The sequence below is a fragment of the Misgurnus anguillicaudatus genome, chromosome 22, assembly GCF_027580225.2.
Source record: "Misgurnus anguillicaudatus chromosome 22, ASM2758022v2, whole genome shotgun sequence".
NCBI lineage: Eukaryota > Metazoa > Chordata > Actinopteri > Cypriniformes > Cobitidae > Misgurnus > Misgurnus anguillicaudatus.
This window is the reverse complement of record NC_073358.2, coordinates 21957017-21971309: the sequence shown is the minus strand read 5'-3', so window position 1 is coordinate 21971309 and position 14293 is coordinate 21957017. Positions and strand designations below refer to the sequence as shown.

Genomic DNA, 14293 nt, shown 5'->3' with positions numbered 1-14293 from the left:
AGTAAGAAGCCTGAAAGTATTTTGATGTGGAGCAGATGAACCACTTTGTATTTAATTAAACCTTTAGAAACAATTTTAAGGAGTGTTTTCAGTGGTGCTTTTTCAACATTTTTACATATTTACACTTAGGCATTTAGCAGATGCTTTTATCTAAAGCGACTTAAGCACTATTCGGACGGAATTCGTTTTCCAAACGATGTTTGAGTTTCAACATGTCCCCCACGACATCTGTGATTTTATGTACCGATTCGGACGGGATGAAAAATGCTCAGGCTATTTCAGAGATGGGAGTGTCTGTTTCATGCGTTTGGGTGTTGTAGAAGATCACGTGCTCTGGATACGCGTGTTTGTATTTTTTGATATTTTGCTTTAAATGTAAAATTATTACAAAACATGTAATTTATTAATTTATATTTTAACAAATCCAAAGAACTTATACAAATCCTACTAAAGTAGCCTACGTGTTTTATATAACTGGCTGCTTATAATAAACCCAAAGAAATAAAGAAATAATAACAATTTCATTATCTTTATTAATTAACATTACCATTCCGGAGTTGAACAAAATAAGGTTATGTTTACCTTATACTGATCTTAGCGGCTGTTTACACTTGGTATTAAGATGTGTTTTCATCGATCGGATCACAAATGGACGAGAGAGACAGATTACGTTTACACCTGGTATTTAAATCCGTGTCTTTTGTCCACTTTCGACCGCTTCTGTGCTGAATACAGTGAGGGGGTGGTCTGTGAGACGGTGGGCGAGTCTCTCTGCTGTCATTCAAACACGAGCGAGAGTAATTATGAGTTTATATGGACGCAAACTAATATTATGTCGGAGTCCACTGCTTGTTTAGCAAGTAAACGTGCTGCGCAGTGTTTTGTATGTGTGTATGTAGGAGCTTTCTCTGAATTTTCAGCGCAATTGATGAAAAACTTTCACACGCTTTCAAAATGAAACTACGGAGATCACACGCTTTAGGTTTATCAATGAAAGGTTAAAAATAGCGCTGTTCACTGTATTTTCACGCCAGAAGTAAAAAAAAGACGTAAAACATGTGTTTAATACCTCAGATTAGATAAATGGGCGGAGAGAAGGCGGTCACGTTTGGCTGTTCGAACACATTCAACCACATGTGCATTCCGCAACTCCAAAGCGATCCGATCGAAAGTGGTTTCGACTACCTCTGGATGTGGTTGAAAGTGGTCGAAAGTGGACGAGCTCAAAACGTTTTGAACACCGTTTACACCTGGCATTAACGTCGTCCACTTGTGATCCGATCGTTGAAAACACATCTTAATACCAAGTGTAAACATCCCCTTACAGTGGCCAGTCTTAACAGTGTTTGATATTCGACTCTTGATTTAATTAATGAAAAAAAAACATCCGTATCTGAATGAATGTGACTCAGGAAGTACAATACACGCGCGTTAGTAAGACCACATTGGCCAAAACACGAAAAGAACCGCGTTTTCAAAAGATATTGCAGGCAAACAAAGACATTTGCATCCGGACGGGATTAAGTTTCTCAGAGGATCTCTGAGTTCGGCGAAAAACAGTAGGTAAATTGCTCTGGAATTTTTACAGAGGTCGTCAGAGAAAAACACAGACATGGCCGATCCGGACGGGATTAAAAAACAGGGCTTTGAATCAGATTTTTTCCCAAGACAAGGACAATTTCTGCCATGTCGTTTATTGGCAAACAACTTAAACAATGTTTTTATTAGATAAAGAATATTGTGGTATTTCGAGATCATTTTGTTTGTATGTGTCCTGTCAAGAACAGAAAAATAGTTTGCTTGCTTTTTGAAACGCGTCTCTCCGTGTATGCACTTTTGAGTGCACGTGGCCAATATCTATGTCAAGTATTTTGTTTTAAAAAGAATTCGATACAAAAAATTATATGAATCTAACATAAAATGTAAAACCTATGACGTCTCTATACATCTTGATATGTTGCCAACAATTAAAATAATGCAACAACATCATTTTTTTTGACAATATATAGAAGAATTAAAGACGGGCCATTGAATTATTGGAAAATAATGCAGTCCCAAAATGATAATGCGACACGACGCGAAGCTGTTACGCTGCACGTGTTCATTATTTTCAAACATTTTTAAATATTTTAAAGGACTGGAGTCAATTATTCTGCTTACCATGGTTACCACAGACATGGCTAAGTCATTGCTCTGGTGGTTATTTTAAGACATTTAACAGGTCAGGTGTGCGTTTATCGGAAAATAATGCATACCTGTGGAACATATCTCAACCAATAAAGGATTAAACAGCCCCGTAGTATACAATGAATTATTTACAAATTTAAAAACGTACATCTACAATTCTTATTATTAGGCAATGTTTTACATTAGGTAGTCATTTAAATTAACCAAAAGCAGTACTTAGCTATGTTACACATATACACAAGAGCACAACCTTGTGTCTTGAAATTACCATCCAAGAAGTAACATTACGTAGGTCCCTTTTAAACAATTCACACAAACCTTTTAACCAACCAGCATCAGGTTTGTAAATCTGAATAAGCGTCAGCACTTTCAGTTCACGCCCAACGTTTTTTTGTTTAAGTAATTTTATAATTACATTCAAACAGTGGGAAGCTCTTGGGAACTCGAGGCCTTTGTTCGTCCCCGACCTTTCGAGATTTCCTCACAATTCAGCTGCTCCTAAAGAGACAAGTGCTTGTATGGTTGTAACTGTTGCCATGACAATGTGATGTCTTTCTATTGTCTCAGGTGGGAAACAGGCAGCAAGCAGAGATGATTACACTCTCTCTCCTGTTGCTAAGATAATCCCAGCGTGCTGGTGATAAGATGAGGATGGGTCCTCTTTCCGTGGTCAGTGGACCTTGACGTTATTGCCATTATCAAACCTATTGTGTCTTTTTGCGTATACTAGTTGTAAAACCAATTGTGTTAAGTCACAGTGCATCCCATAAATGGCTTGAGATCTATTAACGCCCAGCTGGGATGAGGACAAACCTCAAAGTACAATATGAAACGCGACCGTCTTAATTGGTGAGCGACAGTGGGCTATATTTATAGCATAGTATCCTAAAGCCCCCTCTATAGTATTTGGTCCCACGGACATCAGATACACAAGGGATCCGAGCAGTAATTGCATTCGATTCAGGTGGGAAAGAAAGGTTTTAACTGCTAGCCCTCATTCAACTGCCTTTCAAAAACATTTTGCTGAGCAAATTCAAACTGTAGCCAGGTAACAAGTCGTGGCAGAGCTTTACAGCAGTAAAAGAGGTCTCAAAGGGAAAGAGGCAGTCGCTGTGCTGTTTCGACTTCCAGTGCTGTTTCTAGCTCTGTGATATTTGAACTCCTTCCTTGGTGTGCAGGTCAGGGCCTCTGCTCACCCTCTTGACCATAGAGAGACTGTACTTCTTCAAGTAAACTTGTCTGTTGAAGCTCTAAGAAAAGACCAAGCCTTCGATCAGGTTACGATCGCAAGTTTCAAGGGTACTGAGATCTATTTTGTTAAGAATTACATCAGTAAATGGACTAGGGCTTTCTAAATATTTGTTTTCAGGGTTCCACGGGTCCTTGAAATCCTTGAAAGTTTGTGAATCTGGGGGAAATAATTCAAGGCCCTGGGAAGTTTTTGAAAATATACATACATAGATACTAGGGGTGGCACGGTTCATGAAAAAAATCCAAACCGTTCACTTGTCTCGGTTCGGAGCGCGTGGGCGTCGCACGGTTCAACGGTTCATGGCATGCGCAATGTAGCCTCATGCCCTGTATGTGACCTCAGATAGTGTGTTTCCTTTCGCGCAAAAGAAGAGGTGACTGGTTTGGAGTAAGTGCTGCAGGTTATGTTACGTGTAGAAATGGCAAGTGGGAGAGAAAAGGAAGTCTGTCCGGAGTTGGAGGATGCGCCAGCGTCGTATAAGTCTGGTGTGTGGAATTTTTTTTTATTTCATGTTACCTATGATGACAGCGGAAATAAAACTGCAGTCTATGGGTTGAATGTGTTCGAACAGCCACACGCGACAGCCTTCTCTCTGCCCATTTATCTAATCTGAGGTACTAAACACTTTTCTGAGTATTTAGCGCTTTGTTTGCTGTTCAAACAAAGTGTTGAAAATCCTCCTTTGGAAAATGTATAACGTTTTAAACGGAAGAAAAATCAAACAACCATGCATTGGGAAAATTAATAATTGCTTTATTTATAGTGTAGTTTATATAGATGTGTAAAACCATATTTTGGCGGATAGTTTTTTTACTTTCTTTGTTTCGGTTTGCCTGCCCATTTAGTCTTAATAATTAACTGTAAACGAACTTGGCTTGCTTCTCTAAGGCAGCTCGAATCTTGGTCGGGCTCGAGCCCCAAGTTCAAGTAACAGAACGGAAGAAAAATGCAGTGAAGGAGGAGAGATGCCAGAAGAATTGCGGCTGGGTGCGGAGGCACGTTTACCATATAATGATGATTGACACAGGACAGTTTAGTTTCCTTTTAAACCTACGTTAAAAGTGTAGCCATTAAAATATTATTACTGCAGTAAAAGAGTTTATTTTGATCATGGTGCCACGATCTCTGGATAATTCTGAAGTTGTTTTACAGAAGAATAAAATAATTAGCCTACTTTTCCAACCCATCCTCACCCCATGTCGTCAATATTTGACGACACTTGACCATTCGTCAATATGTGACGGGGAGGGTATACCTTTCGCGTCATTTTTTGATGAACTGGGGACTTCAATACTATTACGTCCGCTGCATTCTCTTTCCTATTTTCTTACCATTTTCGCGTCGGTTTAGGGTTAGATTTACATAATGACATCCCTACCAAACCTAACTCTAACCCCAATGCCAGGTGACAACTGTCGTACCTAACTCTAACCCCAACGCCAGGTGACAACTGTTTAATTTCGCGTACACTGTTTAATTTTGCGTAATCTAACCCTAAACCAGTGGTTCTCAATCCTGGTCCTGGAGGCCCACTGCTCTGCACATTTTGTATGTCTCCCTTGTTTAACACAGCTGATTCAAATCATCAGCTCATTAGCAGAGATCTCATTGTCTGTCAGATAAGAGAGACATACAAAATGTGCAGAGCAGTGGGCCTCCAGGATCAGGATTGAGAACCACTGCCCTAAACCGACGCGAAAATGGTAAGAAAATAGGAAAGAGAATGCAACGGACGTAATAGTATTGAAGTCCCCAGTTCGTCAAAAAATGACGCGAAAGGTATACCCTCCCCGTCACATATTGACGAATGGTCAAGTGTCGTCAAATATTGACGACATGGGGTGAGGATGTGTTGACTTTTCAGTCATGTCACACAGTTGAACGCGTATTTACATGTTTTGCGACGTACATTTGCAAATTATTCATTAAGTCTGCAATTCTTTGATCGATTGTGTTTTAGAAGTACTGTATGCTCAAACTCTGACAGCAATGTGATCGCCGCTGCCCTGGTAGAGATAAAGAGAGACCGCGAGAAAGTGCGGCTCTGTACAAAAGTGGAAATTATTTGTTATTTCAAGTCGGCTCTTAAAGTACAAAATACCCGATTAAGCTATTACGTAGCTATTATACAATTTTTTACAATTAATACATTAATAAGATAATACATTTCTGGAGTGTTAAAAATTAAAAGAAAAAATAACAACAAGAACCGTAGAGGACCGAGAACCATGACCATAAAACCGTGATATGAACCGAACCGAGGGTTTTGTGAACCATGCCACCCCTAATAGATACAGGTCATTGAATGTGCTTGAATCTATTTTATTCGAGAAGTTTTCTGGAAAAAAATTCCACATTATTCCCTGTGTAGTGTAGGATAATATCAGAAAATTTCTAGCCTTTTAAGCACATGTGCTAAACTGTTTGCTTTAAATGCTTATATCTTCTGTATGATTTATACCAAAATGCTTTTTTGCATTGTTGTGTTTGACACATGAAACGTCTCGGGTTAAGTAGGTAACTGTTGTTCCCTGGGAAGGGAACGAGACGCTGCGTCTCCCTTGCCATACTTCCTGCATCCCTGTAACGCCGTCTTTGGCAATATTTCAGATAGCGATATACTTCCTGGCTCCCGCGTCACCCTGTCTTTGTCATTAAGCCTCACCATTGGTTGAATTTGATATACAGTACACATTCAGACGCACTTACCCCTGGAAACGTCCCCAAAGTGCCATCGCAGTGACGCAGCGCGAGTTCCCTCGAAAGGGAACTGTAACAGTGTATTCTTAAAGGTAACATGATGTAACCTTGCTTTCATTTAATGTGTCCCCACATTTAAAGGTCCTTGAATTTTTAGGGTTAACTAAGGTGTGGGAACCCTGTGTTTTGTACCTTACAATATAAAATTTCCCAAAAGAAGGACCCTTTAAGAACTCTATCTGAGGGCTTTTTGAGGTGGATTTTAAAACAATCTATTGTATTTTTTCTGTCCATTGTCAACACAGTTTGGTCTGTAATACGATTAGCTAAAGGACTGTCCCTCCCTCAGTGTAAATATTCTCAGCCATGCTGTTTCAATATAACCAAACAAATTTTGGAATGTTCATCTCTAATTAAACAAGCATGTTGTGACAGATTAGAAGGAAGAAAGTATTAATTATCACCAACACAATGTTTCTTATCTGAAGCATATTCTTGAAACAGTGTGGGTGTGAATAATGTATTTCCCATGTCCACAGAATAGAAAGTATCACCTAATTACTTTTGTTTGTATGCAGATAAATACCAGCATGCAGAAGAACATATTAAAATCGAGTTAAAACAACTCCTTAATCTACTTACCAGGCTTCTGTACCATTTCATCCGTGTGTCAGAGCGCTGTAATGGATGACAGCAAGGCTCCTAAATGAAATGGCAACAATTTAAAGCACAGCTGTGAGATTATAACAGGCTTGCCACAGAGCTCTCGCTTACAATAGCAAATCAGAAATTGGCAACGTTATCTTGATTTAGTCTCTCTTCCTCTATCCCCGAGCTGTGAGTCATCCATATGAAGGGTCCGGAGGCCTGAGGGAACAGATAATATCAGGACATTGATGAACCCATTTAGTGTAAATTGCAGACCGGTTTGCTGGACAACTACTTTGTCTTGTTGCAGTGCATGTCTCATTTAGTTCTCGGGTGATTTGTCACCAGATTTAAAGATGGAGACATGGTCAATGTGCGTCTATGCATAGGTGTCTGTTTGCATGCTGCAGTTGCCACGGCCTAGGATCAGCCCGCAAATGAAATGTGCTAGATCGGGAAGGATTGACAAGAGTGGAAGCCAAAGCCCGTTTGATAAGGCCTAGGAAGCAATAGAAGATCCTAATTTGATAACTAGAAAATTTATGTTTGAAACGATGCCAGTCGTGCTTGAAGGAATTTTGTGAGCTTGAAGGAAATGAAAACAGCCACTTACAACAGATAATCCCTCTACAATGCACAAGTATATGATGTGAGAAAATGTCAAGACAAATATAAAAGGTGAGACTGATATAGGGAGATCAAGAGGGATTCAATCTAAAGGAGGACTTAATTCAAAGCTTAGACATTTTGTTAACCTAAATCCGCTTATCAGTGGTAGTACAACAGTTCTTCTTTTAGCAGTTTAAACTCTTCAGAATAGAGAGTAAAGTCATTTTCAGTTACATTTTATTTTACATTTGATGGTTTTATGCACTGTTTCAGATGTTTTAATGGTCAAGAAGTTTAGAGTTTTGCTTTCTGCAGTCTTTAAAGTTCATCAAAATATGCAAAAGATTAAAAAAGGGTCATAAAACAGTCATCTGAACACAGTTTGTGTTCACTTGAGTTCTCCATCTTCAATGATGTACGACATAATATGAAAATATCTGATCTGACTGCTTATGTGGTTGAAGCAAAATACACGTTTATGCGACCGCATGATTATTGCCCCTCAAGAAGCTTTACGACACATTGTTTTACGGCAGGGATATCCAACGCTCATTGGCTCTTTGCATGCTACGTGACATATTTGCGTCAGTCAGTGTACGTTTGGATTAATAACTTTAATACTTCTCTTTACTTTAATTCTTATACTCCAGAGAGGACCGCGGCTGCATCACATCGTCATTTTAACTACTTTTGGTACGGATTTTAATATTCGCAATAAATAAGTTGTTGTAATTACACTTTGTAACAGTAACGCTACATGATTTTAATAAACTGTTTTGCGTAGAACTGTAGTGGCTTAAACTATCTTTTAAATTCTATATTGCTACTATTGTTACTAAAATGTTCCTAAAGATATCTGTCCGTTACGTTGCATAATATAAAAAGAATACATTACGTATTTAAACATTTTGTATAAAAAGGGTTTGGGTTTAGGGTAAGGTTTGGGGTAGGGTTAAGGTGGTAACATTATCGCCAAAATGGTTAAAGGGAAATTATACAGCAATCTTTATGGAATGCAAGATACGTATGTTTTACGTTTTTAAGATGTAAAAACGTAATAATGCTACGTTTATATGTTGTAAATACATCTACAACCCCAAATCAGAAAAAGTTGGGACACTGTAGAAATTGTGAGTAAAAAATGAATGGAATAATTTACAAATCTAATAAACTTATATTTTATTCACAATAGAATATAACAAATCAAATGTTAAGAGTGAGAGATTTTGAAATGTCATGCCAAATATTGGCTACATTTGGATTTCATGAGAGCTACACATTCCAAAAAAAGTTGGGACAGGTAGCAAAAAGAGGCCGGAAAAGTTAAATGTACATATAAGGAACAGCTGGAGGAGGACCAATGTTTAGAAATAGGAATGTTGTCCTATTCTTGTCTAATGCAGTTTTCTAGTTGCTCATCTGTCTTAGGTCTTCTTTGTCGCATCTTCCTCTTTATGATGAACCAAATGTTTTCTATGGGTGAAAGATCTGGACTGCAGGCTGGCCATTTCAGTACCCGGATCCTTCTTCTACGCAGCCATGATGATGTAATTGATTCAGTATGTGTTCTGGCATTGTCATGTTGGAAAGTACAAATTCTTCCCTGAAAGAGACGACATCTGAATGGGATCATATGTATCTAGAACTTGGATAAACCTTTCAGCATTGATGGTGCCTTTCCAGATGTGTAAGCTGTCCATGCCACACGCAGGCATGCAACCCCAAACCATCAGAAATGCAGGCTTCTAAACTGAGCGCTAATAACAACTTGGGTTGTCATTGTCCTCTTTAGTCCGTATGAAATGGCTTCCCAGTTTTCCAAACAGAACTTCAAATTTTGATTCGTTGGACCACAGAACAGTTTTTCACTTTGCCACAGTCCATTTTAAATGAGCCTTGCCCAGGGAAAACGCATGTGCTTCTGGATCATGTTTAGATATGGCTTCTTTTTTTGACCTATAGAGTTTTAGCTGGCAACAGCGAATGACAAGGTGGATTGTGTTCACTGACAATTTTTTCTGAAAGTATCCCTGAACCCATGTCATGATTTCCATTACAGTAGCATTCCTGTAGGTGATGCAGTGCCGTCTAAGAGCCCGAAGCTCACGGGCATCAAGTATGGTTTTCCGGTCTTGACCCTTACGCACAGAGATTGTTCCAGATTCTCTGAATATTTGGATGATATTATGCACTGTAGATGATGATAACTTCAATCTCTTTGCAATAAAACTATTTTTGGGGAATTGGTGATTATCTGCCCATCTTGACCTCTGACAGACACTGCCACTCTGAGGGACTCTTTTATACCTAATTATGTTGCCAATTGACCTAATAAGTTGCAAATTGGTCCTTCAACTGTTCCTTATATGTACATTTAAATTTTCTGGCCTCTTATTGCTACCTGTCCCAACTTTTTTGGGAATGTGCAGCTCTCATGAAATCCAAAATGAGCCAACATTTGGCACGACACCTCCAAATATCTCACTTTCAACACTTAACATGTTATCTATATTCTACTGTGAATAAAATATAAGTTTATTAGATTTGTAAATTATTCCATTTATTTTTTACTCACAATTTCTACAGTGTCCCAACCTTTTCTGATTTGGGGTTGTACATTGTATGTTTCAGCATCTATTTAAACGTACAAAAAATATGTTTTTGGTTTTTTTAAAGTTGCGTACGTATTAACAGTGAGACCAGGTTGTGTGTTCTGTCAAATATATACCCAGCATTCGATTAAAAAGAACCCAGCAGAATTTAGAGTGTAGACACTTCAATTCAGTTGCTGTCAGGCATACTAATATATTCTGAGCTTTAGTTTCATCTCATTTATCTTGTCCTTAGGATAACTAAAATTTTGTTCAAAGCTGATTTACAAGATTCCATAGCTGCTATTGACAATAAATTCATTGAGTGACACTGCCGTTGAGGAAAGTTGTCTTTTTGCAGTGTTGGAGTAAAGCTATGTGGTTATGCAGCACAAGTGACTAATTGTGAGTAATTGCATCTTTAAAAGAGCCGTTTCCAGGACACATCCTCCCCCATTGTGATGTCAAAGACTTTAACATAAATGTTTCCTGACATTTGAAATAAAAAACTTTATTTAGTGCCTTTTCAGTGGAATAAATGAAAAGGAAAAAGACTCTTTCCACATGATCACTGAGACCCAGCACTGACACATGAACTAATTGCCACTGAGTGGGAAGTTCTTGGAGTTTTAATTAGTATAAACAAAGTCATTGGAGATGATTTTTGTTTTGGCCTCAAGCGCATTTCTGTCTTCATCTTAGAAACACTGAGTTCAGCTGATTAGCAATCTAAAGCTGCCTATCTGCAATTGCTAGAGATTTCATCATTTATTCTGTTGGAAATGTCATTAATAGTGCATTTGATGAATATATATATATCACTTCATATGCAATGTGTTTGGTACATCTGAATGTGTAAAGAAATGTGCTAAGAAAACCAGCTGCTATAGAAGACAAGATCTACCAGTACCGCACTTCATTATAGGGCTGGGCGATTAATCGAAAAATAACCGAAACCGAAATTCAGAACCTCTAACCGACATTATTTTATCATGTCGGTTATTTCGGTTTTTAATCCTGTTAATACTTTCCCTTTAAAAACAAACTGCTGCGTGTGATGTTGCGTAACTCCGCCCCGTCCTGTCAGTGGCACAGCGAAACATGGAGGAGAACTCAAACACTGTTTAACTGAGCAGCAGGATCATCTAGTGCCCAAAAGAAGCACAGTACTTTTTTTTAAGAAGTACTTGCGAATGTGCAGGCACCTGTGACAAAAATACGGAATGCGTGCACGCGCTCAGTTTAATCTACCGATGGGTCTCTAAGCAGCCCGGGTAATGTCATCACATCTCACTCACTCAAAACCGCGAAATGACGCGCCCGCGTGAGTTTAATTAGACACTTCAGAGATGACGGAGAGAGAGAACGGGAGAACTTCTAGTCTACATTAACACGAAAAGCATTACAGATGAGAATAAATGGCTTAGACATCAGTGCCCAGTTAAGAAAAAATGGATTGAATACAAGAAACGTGTAAAGGATACAGTCCAAGTATGTATTTTGCCCTACTCATCTCATTACAATATGCTATCTGGATACAACTTATTATGTATGTATCTTATGTCTATAATTAGTCATGGGGGTTGTATGATTCTTTGGTTCATAACTTCCCATTCTGAAAGTTTCATCAATTGTACATAATGACATGCAACATCTGCATAGAGTTAAGTCTATTTAATATTTTTCAGTAATGCAGTTATTTTGGGAAAAATGTGAATAATTGCATTGCAGGCTGATTTAAGGTGTGCCCTAAACTTTCCAACCTTGTCAGTGAACTATGAGGCAAAAAAATAATCGTTTATTAATCGTAACCGATGTCAAATGTTAGATTAACCGAGGTTTTGATTTTAGGTCAAATCGCCCAGCCCTACTTCATTAGCATTTTAAATGTAATAAAAACATGGGACACATAATAAATGGTCTTGTAATGAGTTTGCACCCTCTACCCTAACAAACAGAAAAAGCAGCTCATTTACGAACATGCAGAGTGCAATCTTTAAATATTGTACAAACCAAGTGTAACTGGGTGGAATGGTTTTCCCTGGGGCTTACAAATTTATAATATGCCCGGCAATTAAATAATATCCACATTGTCCTAAATAAGACTACTTAATAAACAGTGCTTGCTTAACACAATACTTCCTTTTCTACTTTAACACTTTATGCTTACAGTATATGTGGATTAAAGAATGCAGAAAAACTGTGTGATTTAGGCCTGTGGCTTTCTATTTTTTGAAATGATTAAAGGGGACAGAGAATGAAAAACGTCTCGGTTACGTATGTAACCCTCGTTCCCTGAAGGAAGGGAACGGAGACGTCACGTCGTGACCGACGAATTGGGAACCGCTTCGCGGGTGACCTATCTACTTCGAGAACTATCAGAAACGCCAATGAACTTGGCATGCAGGTATTTGCATAATGCCGGCGCCGCCCCGCCAGGTGCGTATATAAGGCGCAGGTGCATAATACCAAATCAGCTATATTATTGCTGAGAAGCCGAGCAACAGTGCCCGGCCTGAACAGCAATGGAACAGCAAACTGTGGCGACGGGACGTGACGTCTCCGTTCCCTTCCTTCAGGGAACGAGGGTTACATATGTAACCGAGACGTTCCCTTTCAGTCGGTCACTACGACGTCACGTCGTGACCGACGAATTGGGAATCCCTACCAAAACGCCACTGCAGCTGAACCCTTCCAGTGCCTGCAAAGCCCTCCGCCCTCCACATAAGGGGCGGAATCTAAGGCGAAATGCAGAAGGCCGGTCACTACCTGTTCCTTAACCCACGATAGTGAAGCAGCGAACTGGGAGAAGCGTCTAAACTGAGCGGAGCTAGAACACTGCGGAAGCCATCCCCTAAGAAGGTTAAATGGATGACATAAAAATATATGAAACAACCGACAGGTTGCTCAAAATAAAGTCTCTGAACAATACATGGTATGTTGAGAGGTGCAGAGCAGGCTCTGCTAAGGAAAAACGTGGAGGATTAGAACCCCACGGACTATACACACAAATGAACCCCACGTAGGGGACAAATGTGGACGCCTAGCCTACACAGGTTTACAGAGAATACATCAGTGATAGGTTGACAGCGGATGCTCCGCAACACCAGCTATCAGGGCGGTGGAGGAGAGGCAAAAACAGTTTTTTAGACGTTTTTGCCCCGATGGTCTTCCATAATGGTGCAAATGTGCAGCACCAAAATAGAGGCTCCAAGCCGACACACGAGCCGACCCTCGGCATTCTTAACTAGTTAGTAGAAAGAACCCGAGTGGAAACCGGTTCGACACGAACACTATAGAATCTTGTGAACGTATTAGGTGTCGCCCAGCCTGCAGCTCTACAAATATCTGTTAGCGAGGAACCGCGAGCCAGTGCCCAAGATGATGCCACACTGCGTGTAGAGTGGGCACGTAAATTAAATGGACAAGGCACATTCTGCTTTTGATATGCAAGGGCTATAGTATCCACAATCCAATGGGACATCCTCTGCTTGGTGACAGCTTTTCCTTTCTGCTGACCACCGTAACAAACAAAGAGCTGATCTGAGGTCCTAAAACTTTGCGTCCTGTCTATATACACACGTAGTGCACGAACAGGACATAACAAAGCCATGGCTGGTTCTGCCTCCTCCAAAGGCAGTGCTTGGAGATTCACCACTTGATCTCTAAAAGGAGTGGTGGGAACTTTGGGCACAAAGCCGGGCCGGGGTCTCAGTGTTACGCTGGATGCAGCCGGCCCGAACTGAAGGCACGATTCATCGACCGAAAATGCATGAATATCCCCTATCCTCTTAACAGAAGCCAAAGCAAGGAGAGTTAAAGTTTTCATTGTAAGAAACTTAACACTCACACTATGCAGAGGCTCGAATGGGGCTTCCTGGAGTGATTTCAGCACCAAGGACAGGTCCCAAGGAGGAATAGAGGGGGGACGCGAAGGATTCAGTCTTCGAGCGCCTCTGAGAAATCTAATGACCAGGTCGTGCTGACCCACTGTTCTACCGTTTACGGGTGAATGGTGAGCTGATATCGCAGCGATATCGACTTTAATAGTGGATGGTGACAGCCTATTCTCCAAACGACGCTGGAGATATAAAAGCACAACACTAATCGGGGATTCTCGGGGGTTTTCACTTCGGGAAGAACACCAGTCGACAAACAGGTTCCATTTAAGCGCGTAAGCCTGTCTCGTAGACGGCGCTCGCGCAGCAGCAAAAGTGTTAGATACCTCTTGCGGTAAATCACTCATATCCTCCGTGCCCCGTCCAGAGACCACACATGGAGGTTCCACAGGTCGGGGCGCGGGTGC

The 14293-nt window shown here is 40.1% G+C and overlaps 1 protein-coding gene across 3 annotated transcripts in view; it reads left to right on the top strand.

Moving 5' to 3' along the window:
* adamts3 (ADAM metallopeptidase with thrombospondin type 1 motif, 3) overlaps positions 1-14293 on the top strand; it is a 183446-nt gene that overhangs the window by 31133 nt on the left and 138020 nt on the right. The gene's annotated exons all lie outside the window — the stretch shown is intronic.